Genomic DNA, 12,754 nt, shown 5'->3' with positions numbered 1-12,754 from the left:
TCAATAGGAATTAAAAACACGAAAAAGCCCCAAAATCAGTGTAAAAAGTGAAAATATTCTGTATCTTCATTATTTTAGGAAAACCAATCCGTAAATAAGGTAGCCTGAGATGGCAAGATATTTTTATGACAGCGAAAGATTTATTTAAACCAAATTGGTCATCAAACAAAATAAAAAGCAAATCTTCAAAAATCTAATTTAATAAAGCTTGTCAATTTAAGCTAATGCTCTTCTGATAATAGAGCATTCTACAGTGTTCCCTCGCTTATCGCGGTTAATGGGGACCGAGACCACCCGTGATAAGTGCATTTCCGCGAAGTAGGGATTCCCCTTCAAAAATGCTTAATTTGAATTTAATTCAATTTTTTTTCTTTTTTTTTACCCCCCTGTATCCAGTACACCATATAGAATACGGGTAAAGAGAGTGAAATTCATGTTATAACAAAGAACAACTGTAAAATATGTTGTTTCAATGTAATATTTGTATTTTTTTTCCCCAAAAAATCTGCAAAGCTCTGAGTCCGCGATAGCTGAACCGCCAAGTAGCGGGGGAACACTGTAATTCAAATCTATACATTTGTTGACCAGCCTGTCATTATCAGTTTGCTGCTTCTTTAATACACCCTACTGAAAACTGCAGTCTTTTACAGATTCATAATAAATACCACATCTTGTTTTTTCTTGTTAAGGTGTGTGAATATTGAAAAGCAGAACCCAGTCAAATACAAATAAGGTAATTTTACACATTTTAAATTCCTAGTATTTGCTAAATTACACTTGAGTTTTCCAAATGAATAATGTTGCTAAGTGAAGGCCTACCATGGATAGTGCTCATTAAATAGGCAAAATTGTCTAGGCTGTCAGTTTCCACACTTTCAGCAAGCTGACATTTTTTGCTGTTTGCATGTCTCACAAAGTCTGCTTGCAAAGCATTGCATCAAATATGGACGCATCTGAGTTTGCACTGTTCCCACGAACAACGCCTTCCAAGCTGGTGCTCCACATTCACTGTAGCCTCATATCATAAAAAGACAATAACGGTCTCTTTTGTGGATAGCTGATGATGAAGATTATTCTTGAAACAGCTTGTCTTCTATTTTGGCAAGTTCCTTTACTATTAATGTTGTATTTTAAATGTAATTAAATAATTGAAATGTATTCAATTATTTATTCTAAATTGACTTGCACTTACAACAAACTGGTTTATTTATTAATTGCACCTCGAAATACCGTGGATTGCCAATAGAAACTTAATATGATTGAGAAAAATGGGATAAATATGGCTGGGATTGCAAGGAACGGTAATTATTTCATTCGCTGCCAACCCTCCTTGTTCAAATGCGTGGGACGTCTGCCGTTATCAATACAACCAATGAGTTAATGTAGTGGTTATAACAGTGCATTTTCATGTTTTTTTTTAGAGAAATAACCTTATAATATGTATTTATGGTGATGAGACTAATCGAGATTATTCTATCATTTGTCTCGTACTAACATTTTTCCAGTTATTAAGTTATTGTCTTGCTATTTGTAGCATGTACTCTTACAGCTATTTGACAAATGTTTGCCATATTTCTACACAAAAGAGAAATGACTGTTCTAGTAGCTAAATGCAAAGTCGCTTTAAGTGACAAGCTCCATCTAGTATTAAAAACGAGAAGTGCAACAAAATGGAGGCTCATATCAAGCTTCTTGTGTGGGCCATACTCCATACTATTGTTGGTCAAAGACCAAACTTGTCTGTTATATACAAAAGTCTAACAAGACTCCTAGGTATTGCTAAACTCATCCAAGATGATGTTTACAAAAATCATTGTTATACAATTCCATATAAGGCTCCAGCACCCTGTAACCCTGACTAGGATAAGCAATGTTGAAAATGGATGCATGAATTACCATAGTAAAGCATGATTCTCATCTAATTTTCTGAACCACTTTATCCTCACTAGGGTCACGGGGGGTGCTGGAGCCTATCCCAACTGACTCTGGGACCGAAGCGGGAGATACCCTGAACTGGTGCCCAGCCAATCGCAGAAGGGTGATTCTGTCAGTTGGTTTAGGAAAGATCTCCAAATTCCTGTCAGACCAGGCGATGGCTATATTTTTTTCCATCCCACACTCCAATTGTGTTATCTGACCCGTGGCTTTGTTCCCTGCTCAACTCTGGAAGGATTACTTGCACCATTTAAATGTCGAAAATAATCAAGTCAAAGCTGAAATGAACATAAGGAGAACATTTTTCCATTTTCGCATATTGCAAGGATTCTCATTCTTACAGTAAGCATTTTGAGATCATTTTCATTAGTTGTGTTTAGGATAGTGTATGTGCTGCTCCGATATAGTGATTGACAGATGCTTGTTGGCTGACTTTCTTGGATTGCTCCTTTTCCAGCATTGGGAGACCATGCCAGGCTGTTGTGGCTGTGCATGGCTTGTCCACACGCTATTGAGGGTTCCCTTGTACACAAGCCAAAATGCATTGTTTCTTTCTTGTCACTGATAGGACTTCAATCATTTAATCCACAAAGAAATACTGAGCGAGAGTCAAGAGCGACAGCAGAATAAGCTGTTTGGCACATACTTTAAGGATTTGGCACAATTTTCATGGACGTAACACATACTCAGTTATGCAACTCAACCAATAAATGCATGTTCCTCATGAATGAGGACTGGTTTCAAGGAAAATAAAGTTTTCAATAGTCTAAAATAATTGTTGTGAAGCGTTTCTACAACATTTCTCAAACATTGCTGCATGTTTGCTCTGCCTGTACTGGGCTTTTTAACATATTATTTGGGTTCAGTGACTGCAGTTAACCCATTCCACCAATGCAATGTAGAAGTGGAACATTTTAGCTAATGTTGAATTGCGTGCTACAGCTTTTTTGTTTTGTTTTGAAAACATACCCAGCAACACTCGATTGTTCCTGGTTGATGTGATTCGCACTGTGCCAGGCATTGTAACTCACGGTTAATTATCTATGATTTACTCTTGTTTCAGTTGCAGATTAGCTACAATGCCTTGCTTCACGGCATTCAGCAATAGCCAAACACATACCATAAGAGCCCCCTTTCTCCCAGTAATCTCCCTCCGATAGACTCTTTTGTGAAATGTCTCCCCTAGAAGTTTCTTATTCCCCTCCATTGCAGAGCCTGCTTAAGAATTTCCTAAATTCAACCCCCAGTGAATGAACGATGACAAGTCCTTGCCCTGTGGGTGGCCTTTTCTTCTGTCCACCACATCAGGGGCATTCCTCTGCATGAGAGCAGACATCCAAGTTCACATAAACACGGCCTCTGTGCTGCTCAGCGGAACAATTAAGCACATGCCCTCTCGCTGGGTCTTTTCTGCACAAATAGCGTAAGCACATGTGCTGTTGGTTTTTCATCCACAAAGGATATTATGAGCCACTTCATGTAGAACTAATACAGAGCAAAGTGGAGTACATTCACTACCATGGAAAGACTGATACTATCATCTCAAATCGAAATCAGATATCACACATACAATCATCCATTGCATGTAAAACACCCGATTTATTTAAAGGCATATTCACACTGGCAAAGTCCATAGTTTCTGTTCCATATCTAAATACTTTTTATGATGCTATAATGTGATTCCTTTTGACATTGTCATTTTTGCAAGAGTCCCGGGTTCTGACAACTAATCCACACCTGGGTCTGGGTGGGATAACACAGTATATAATGGCGGTAGAAAAATCATGGACCAGCCATACTCATAAGCATTTTCCTTTCTTCCTGCTGCTTGATATTTTAAATGTATCTGCAATTTTTAATGTTTGTTTTACAGCATAGTTCGTATGTTGGCGTCTGCCTAAATATAAAGTAGAAATTCCTGCTCCAATTGAACCCGACGCACGGTAGCTCCTGTACTGCTAATCTAACATTTCCCACAATGCCTATGGCTACAAAACCAAAAAAGGTGGGTAAATTCAAAATTTGTCGAATTATTGTTTAGTCACTTTCCAACACATAGTGAACCGAGACCACCAAGTCTCAAAACAGCTGTTTGCTCTGCACCATAGTTTTCAGGTTTATATTCACACCAGCCTTAAACATGCACACCACCAACATTTTAGCTTTAGGTCGTATTAAACACGACACTCTTAAGTTTGTTTTATAGTTTATGTCAACAAATGTGTTCCCCACATAATTGTCCTAGCAATTGTGATTCAATGCAGTTATTTCTTTTGTATTTCAACTTAATCCATCTTGCGTAAGTAAATAAATAAGGTTACTGTGTAAGATAATATTTTTATTATGCTGTAGTATCCATGTTTTGCTCTTGCCCAGTACAGTATTCTGGTTCTTGGGTTTTTTTTTTTAGTTTTGGTTTGTTTTGTTATTTTTATTTTTTTTACAAGTCGCCTGGTGTAATTTCCTGGAGCAAAGCCTTTTGTGTGCTCGCTGAGAAGCGGATTGAACTAAGGGCACTGGGTGTCCCATCCCCCAACCCCGCAGGCGGGTAGGGAGGGGTAATCAGGATTTGGTGGTCTCTGGGAGAAGTGCTGGCAGGCAGTCAGGCAGTGGAAGAATATGAACTAGAGACCTCTTTTGGTTCATCCATCTCATAATATGTCACAGAGGGATGCTGGTAGTACAAAGGAAATATTTAGGGAAGGAAATTATGCCTCTTTGGTTCAATGATGATAGTGACAACAGGGTGTTAAGCCTAGAATTATTCATACCACAGAGTAATTTGAAGTGAATCTCAATTGAAAAGTGTTTTTTATTATTTATTTAATGAATCTTTCTCAATTCTTCAAATGGAAAAATCCATACAAAATGTTGTATTCATTGATTTTCAATGTTTTAACACCAGAGTCATCCCTTAATGAGTTTTATTTTTACTTCAATGGCTTTGTTCTATTGGAAACACTGTGTGAAGGGATATTAATGACACATTTTTCATGTTTGAAGGTGTGTGTTTTACACCCGACATTTATTTATTCCAATGATTATGTTATACAATTTAAGGCGAATAATATTTTGCACCGTTCTAGAAAATATAGTAGTTTGTAATAATGCAAATAGTTATTCCCAAGTGAGGGGAGCATTATTACAGGCGGATTTCTGGCCAGTATACTAAAAACAATTTGCATTTCCATTGTTTTAATTATTGGTTTGCATACAAATACTCTACTATTTGATACTAAAACTACTATATTATTTTAGATTAGAATGAATTGAGTCCAAATTATGCCTCTTGTGAAAAAGGAAATATTTAGCACACATCTTCTGTCAAGCATATTTTGTATTTTTACCACATTGATAAATTTAAAGGTCACCACTAAGTAACAAGTAAAACTATGGTTGTGTTTTGTCAAATAGTGGTATGCAATTTTACTCTACTCATCTATACACATGCTGGTTTTATTTGAAGTTGCTCTAAAAGGCACTTTGGACATGGAAGGCTGATGTTGGAAGATATATGTAGTTAAAATAGTTTCCTAAGGCTATTATTTTCAAGCATTAGATCCTTTATTGGTCTTTACTTCTCTAGAAATGAGCTGCACTGAAAAACAGCAAATGTCTTCAAGTGGGTCTCATGGAAGTAACATATGAGATCCAATAATCAAAAATCGTGTTTTCTACTGTCGTTCATATCCATCTTTTGATATTTGTACATAATTAACAATTCAAAATATGAAACACACAAGGGTCACCTTTTTTTAACTCTGTTTATTTATTTTCCAGGGTCACAGACAGCTTCAGCTATTTCCAGTTAACTTATTCTCACTCACATTTACCATGTCATTGAGTGTAAAACTGAACTAAGCCTGGATGGGCAATTGTGCCACTAAAGCTTATGAGTCAAAAATATTCATCTTAAATGTCACTTTTGTTACACTCTTTAAGATGGACCCGTTCCCCAAAATACCAGTTAACTTTCTATTATAAATTCTTTTTTTATTAATTTGAGCTATTGTAAATTAAAAATATAAAAAGACAAATGAGAATCTTAGGTTTTGGAGACTTTAAACTTTCCTAATATGCATTGATATTTACCCCTTTAGATTTTGTAATTGCGTTACAAAAGTAGAGCACAGTTCTATTCAACATTGTGACCACTCGTGTGCCTAACGGCGTGTTGCTTTGCTTCTACCAGAAGGCTAAGTTGGGCCCCATCTGGGAGGGGAAGCACATGCACAGTTGAGTGGGCTGTCCCTTAAGGCAATCTAAGATTCAGATCTGGCTTAGTTTTCCACCCCCTTCTTATGGGGATATATCACCCCCTGTTAACAAGGCAACACAACAGTAAGGGAACATTTGATCCTTTCAGTGTTTTACTCTCATCATAGGAAACTGCTGTTCGATTAAAAATAGATTTCCCATTACAAGCAGCTCACATCCAACTGAAACTTTAAAGCACTCCTTGCAGGAGATTGATTTGGTCGGCAACCTTTTGACCTCGTTGAATGTCGTTCACACGTGTTTGTTTAAAAGAGCGAGAGCTGAGTCATATCCACATGTTTTAAACAAATAGAAACACCCAACCGTTTTGTAACATGATCCGTGATAAAAGCAGCTCTTCTCAGCTTAACATTAGGTTCTAATGCGTGTCCACATGGGCCCCTCCCGAGGGTGTCTCATACTCAGTGTTTCAACACCACACAAGCCAGTTCAGATGATAGCTTGCCTTCAAGGTTTTCTCTGTCAGGAGGACTAAACATCTGAATACAGTGATTTGTCAAGCTTTAGTCTCTTGAATATGTAAAAGACCTCCTTCCAGGCTGTTGTTTTCTCTACAACAGGAACTGTAGCAGATTCATAACAAGATTACTTTGGATTACCACTGGCCTATTGCGATCTGATTGACGATAAATGCAAAGCCACATTTGCCACAAACTCGGGCGATGTGGTCGCCTCGTCTATTCCGCGCAGACTTAAAGAACAATTGGCAAACTGGCTGTAGCAAATAAGGAAATGTTTTGGAACAACTCTCTTCGAAATGTTTGCTCTTGATGTCATTAGGTCAAAATGGAAGCTATATTGAAGTCTCCCTTTTGTCTCAGAGGCTACTTTACTGAATTCAATAAATGTGACTTCACTGAGCCACAATCCATAGTTCTTTACTTTGTAAAAAAAACACAAAAGAACAAAATACTTTTACAATTTTGTTGTTACTCAGCAAGCCAGAATCATGTAACGGAAGTGATGTTGGGAAAGGTAAGCTTTCTCATGTTTGCATCCTTATCCATTTAGTTTTATTATATTATAACACATATTATAACTTAAAGGCTGGCCACTTTTGTTCAAAGAGATTTAGTCCTTTTTAATAGGAAAAATGGACTTGATGTGTATGGAACTGTTAGATTTGTAGTCAGATGTATTATGGTTAACTTGGCTAAAACAACACACAGGAAGCCAACATAGCTTTTTGGTGGCAGGAAGCTGCTTGTTTGCCACAGAGCTTACCCTTTACTGGAGGAACAAGGAAGGGGTGGGGTACGTTGTCTACATAAAACATAGAATAGATTAAATAGACTACATGGGGGGCGCGACGTGGCTCAGGACAAAGGCTGGTGAGATAATCACCAGATAGGATGGCTTCGAACGATCATGAGCACAAGTTGCTTAATTCGGAAAACACAAATACTCCAACCGGAACAATGGTTAACCGTCCAACCAGGTGGTGAGCTGAGTGGATTTTGTACATAGAAGGTACAGACCTGCCAATCTCCGTTGTCCCCATTTCAGGAGTACCCTTGTCCCATTTCCGGAGTTCTATCCGTAGTAAACGCGATTCACGCAAAATCAATATGTCAGAACTTGTAACGTGGATGTTTCACAATGCTCTCGTGTTACCAAATTCTTCCAGGTTACAGTGCAGTTGAACAAGATGGCGGAGCGATGGTGTGCATTTTGAGGCATTTAAATGGGAAATTTGGTACTTTCCTGAAATAGTTGCTTCAAAAAAAAATTGGGACATTTCTTGGGGATTTCCGGAGTTTAGGCAGGTTGTCCGGGGTCCCGGGGATTGCCTTGCATTTCTGGGTAAACTCCTGACAATCCGGAGTAGTTGGTAACCCTGTAGGTAGTAGAGCAAACGGTAAGTAGCCTATGGTGTTGTTACGATCAAAACATTTTACTGAAGACTGCTTTGAATAAGTGAAAAATTATGTGTTGCCAATGATAAGTTGTTAAGAATGACATAGGAACCAAAACAACAAAGATTTTTTTTTGCTCCAGCCAAAAGTCCCCAGTAAAAAGTCCAGATTTTAAGATGATAAATATTAGTTTTTCAATTGCTATTCTTGCTTGTGGAGTTGAGAGGCATCCATGTACAGTATTTACCATTCAGTTGGAAGGATGGAGGCTAAGATGCTTCCTTATCAGGACTCTGTCATGTAGTTGGAACGTGTTATGGTGATTTTGCCTCCGGTTTGAACTTGTGTGGTAAACTCTCCCTAGAATCATGTTCTCCGGGACATAATTATTTCCACTTTTGACTCATTGCACAATAAAGACAACGAGTCTCAACTACTATTTTCCATTGACTCCTACGTCCTTTGCCGGATTCTTACCTTGCATTACATCATTTAGATATTTAAGTCATTAAGTTAGTTATTAAGTTATTTCCATTGCACAGTTTCAATAGTTATGGATCTGTGTGAGTCCTGATAATTTCTTATTGAATGCTTAGTGTGTAAAAACCTCCCTGTAAAAGCTCAATGGTTGAAAGGTATACAACTGGTAGCAGAAATGGGCACATCTTGTCCTTTTTATTCCGTTTTACCCTCTAATGTCCCCTGACAAATGTTCAATATTATTGCAAAAATTGCCTTCCCTCTTTGAACGGCCGTTGACTATTTTTGGAAGTACAATATAAGCACAGTGCTCTCAATTTATCACGAGAAGCTCATGAGGGTCGCTGGCTTATTTCGCCCCGATCGATCAAATAGATTGTGGCGACATCCCTCTCACTAAAATATAAATATGAACCTGCTGGTGGCGGATACCATTGTCATTAAGGTTAAAGCCTCCGGGAGCCATCAATCTTTGTACGCTCTTTACCCCCAGAGATCCACTCCATTGAAAAGAGGAAAGCGTAAGTGAATAACAACAAAGAGATAGAGATCCACAGAAATCCGCTTTCTACCTTTCAATCAGGCAAGGGTGGATCAATTGGGCTCGGTCAACCAGTTGAAATAATATGTAATTATGCTGCAGTATAGCCTATCATGAGCTGTCTGGCCGACTGCTGCGTGCTGAATGTGCGACAATGTTCGACACGGACCTTTAATTGTGAGTATGCGCCGACAAACACGACTGTTTTAGATCTGTGCCAGAGCTTTACAGCGTCTTTTATAGAGTAATGGAAAGATGATCATGCATGAATCAAGCCAGCCCTTGTGAGATTCCACATGGCTGGCTGATTAGGTCTTTGGAGCTGATGGAAAACACATGTCTTCCACATTGCCCGTTGCCTTCACTTTTGTAGTCGTGTGACTCTTCGAAAGAGGCTCGTAGGGCCGACCACCGCCACAAATGTGTCCCCCGCAGTCCTACTAGCCACTGACTGTTACTTAGCCCTCCATCGGAGCCGACCAATTCCCCTGGGAAGACATGAGTGTGCCTGCCAGCAGGAATGCATTTGAGGCAATCGAGCAAGATGGAGGATGGTGAAGAGCTGCTGCTGCTGCTGCTACTTCCCCCTCTGTGAGAAAATGAGTCCATTAATTCAACCCCCCATACCTCCCCCTACCTCCCTCCCTCCTCCTCCTCTTCTCCAGTCCTCTCTGTGCCTGTTGTCTGTGTTTGTTAGCAAGATGATTCCCTCTGTCATGTCAAAGGCAACATTATCATATCCTTGTTGCCCGGGAAACCAGGGCTGAGAGAGACAACGACTTAAAGCCTCACTGGTGTTTGAAGCAGCTGAAACATGAAAGGTTATTCATGGTGTTGCCAGAATTGGAGCCCTGGCATATCTGAAAGGCTCTTATTCTGAGAAGATCACTGTTTCCTGAGAAACTCCCTCTTGGATTTGCTTCAATTAGATCTGCGGTGCTAATATTAAACCAAAAGGTTCAGGAAGGCAAAAGGCTTTATTTGCCCAATGAATTCAATGAAAATACATGTCCTTACAAACAAACCACAATACGACATATACATGTAACCGACCCCCACCCCTTTCTCACTCTCTTCATAAATATAGCATGTTAACAAGACACTGAACAGTTTCAATTGAGCAATGTGTGCCTCATTACGGAGCAGAACCCCACCATCAGTTCCGAATCCTGTCCATTAGAGAGGTGGGCCAGACATGCAGGCCAACACGCCAGACTTGCCTTCAATCCACACAAGCACTTAACCACACACCTGCAACATCATTTCACAGTGAAAGGACATTGGCTTTTACTGCTTGTATTATAGAGTAGAGGAGAGTTTCCTCACCATCTGAAAATGCTCATAATTGTTACCAGTCTTGGGATTTGCTTTGGTGGAAGGGGCTGTAATGTATTGTTGTAGAAATAGGTCGATAGGTTAAATTGCATTATTATAAAAACATAATTATTCCAGCTTGATCTCAGAGGTAAAGTATGAAGGAAATATTTGGTTTGGTGAGATTGTCTGAGTAATTATGCAGAATTCAGAAGTCAGCTGGGATAGGCGTCAGCACCCCCGCGACTCTTCTGAGGGTAAGCGGTTCAGAAAATGAATGAATGTCTGCTAGTGGTCAAACGTTTGTCTTTCCATCTTAGAAGTCTTCTGTTTAATTGTCAATTAACCAGTCTTGAAACAATCACTGTACTGCAAAATACATGTCGTATGTTTTTTTTCAGCATTTATCTTTTGGTGGAAAAGTAAAATAGGGGCTGTGTTACCTCTTATAGCAAAAATTATGTTGTATTTTAAGGACTATAAGTCCCACTTTTATCATAGTTTGTGTGACTTACATTAAGTGAAACTTATGTTGTTGTTTTTTTTCCACTCAGCTGCTTGACATAGGCTTTAGTTGTCCAGAAAACGGTAAATGTTATGTTAGCTATTTAGCCAGTTGTTCTCCAATTTACCATCTGAGACATCACGTTTGTTTTTGGTCTCTGGTATGTTAAACATTGTCCCTTAAAAATGTGAGTTTTACTGATATTTCAACACTTCTAAGGGTTTAGGAAGAGCCAGCTAATTTCCTTTGTTTTTTGTTGTATACTGAAGACATTTGGCTTTTAGATATAAAGATGAATATGACACAACAGTTCAGAAATCCTTGGTTGTTCCACGAGGATGCGTTAAAGCAGCCTTCTTTGAACTCCCCCTCTTTTCAAGTTACCATTACAACATGTGACTGATGGTTGTTTTCAAGTTGCCTTTTAGAATGATTACAGAGACATGAAATAATTCCTGTTTTGGCTTTGGGTTTCGCCTGTGAAAACTCTATTCTCTTTAAAGCAAACATGACGACCAGAGAGCTGTCTATGAGAGAAAGGCAAACCATTTTGAAGCCGAGGGAAGACGGTAAATCAATCATTGCTATTGCACAAACATTGACCATGGCCACTTCAATCATTTGGAATGTTTAATGTTTTAAGTAAGAAAGTACTGCTGTACTCAACTACAATCATTGAACTGGTCGGCACATGGAAACAACAGCAGTTGATGACAGAAAGATTGAGAGAGCTGTGAAGTAAAAACCCCAAAAACAACAATCACTGAGACCACTGCCAAATTTTGCAGGGAATTAGAATTAAAAAAGGGTTTACCACTTTTTCTGCTTAAATGTTTTGGTTTTAAAAAAAAATTGAAAATCTCATTTCATCTCATTTTCTGATCCGTTTTATCCTCATTAGGGTTGCGGGGGTGAGCCTATTCCACCTGACTCCAGCCAATCACAAGCATGCTCACACTCATCCTGAGGGGCAATTTAGAGTGTCCAATCAGCCTACCATGCATGTTTTTGGAATATGTGAGGAAACCGGAGCACCTAGAGAAAACCCACCCAGGCCCAGGAATTACATGCAGAGGTGATCCAACCTGCATTCGAACCTAGGATCCCAATGCTATAAGGCCGACGCGCTCACCACTCATCCGCTGGGCCTTCACATGAATTCATTGATTAAATTTAAATGAATTAAAATTGTGATGACTAGCTGCCAATGCCCATCTATTAGTGCCATTGACGTCTCTAGACGTCAAATCATTTTCATTTAAATAAATGGATTAAAAGAACCAGATTGAAATCCCTGAATAATCAGTTTTTTATATATCTAAAACAATGTTTATTTTAGATTTTTAAAATATCTTTAGATTTTACAAAATTATTTTTGAACAAAAATGGAAAAAAATGATTAAAAATTTTAAATTATTGATTTAAAAGGGGAAAATCAGAAAATGTAATATGCATCTATACTCTTCATTTTAATTTGATCCTAAAACAGAAAGTCGGCACTCGTGATTTACTTTCTCGGGCCACACAAAATGACACAGTGGCCTAAATTTGGCCCCCAGGCCGCCACTTTGACACCTGGGATTTCGTCCCTCCCAGTCATAATGGATTTCAGTGACACTCCAATCCCAATTTCATTACAAAAAAAAGTGAAATAACGCTTTGGATTTGAAGCAAAGAAAATATCCACGGTTCCCACTCCTTCTCAGTTATTTTTCCGTGTCTTCCCTCGGTTCAATCCGTACGGAATCTCATCTCCAGGTGTTACAGGCGCCTCATTTCTGCCTCTGCTGCTGTTGCTGCTGCTGCCGCTTTGGCTACATTGTATCAGTTCCCACACGAACTGTT

General features: G+C 38.8%; 1 protein-coding gene across 1 annotated transcript in view; it reads left to right on the top strand.

Annotated features, from left to right (window-relative positions):
- trip4 (thyroid hormone receptor interactor 4) overlaps positions 1-2,121 on the top strand; it is a 54,349-nt gene extending 52,228 nt beyond the window's left edge. Inside the window, exon 14 of the transcript XR_013325952.1 lies at positions 1,950-2,121. The gene's annotated coding sequence lies outside the window, so the exon portion shown is untranslated. The remainder of the gene's footprint in view (positions 1-1,949) is intronic.
- The last annotated feature ends 10,633 nt before the right edge of the window (positions 2,122-12,754 follow it).

This window comes from Stigmatopora nigra, chromosome 3 (genome assembly GCF_051989575.1).
Source record: "Stigmatopora nigra isolate UIUO_SnigA chromosome 3, RoL_Snig_1.1, whole genome shotgun sequence".
Lineage (NCBI taxonomy): Eukaryota > Metazoa > Chordata > Actinopteri > Syngnathiformes > Syngnathidae > Stigmatopora > Stigmatopora nigra.
Note: the sequence above shows the minus strand (reverse complement) of the source record. Positions and strands in the feature narration are given on the sequence as shown.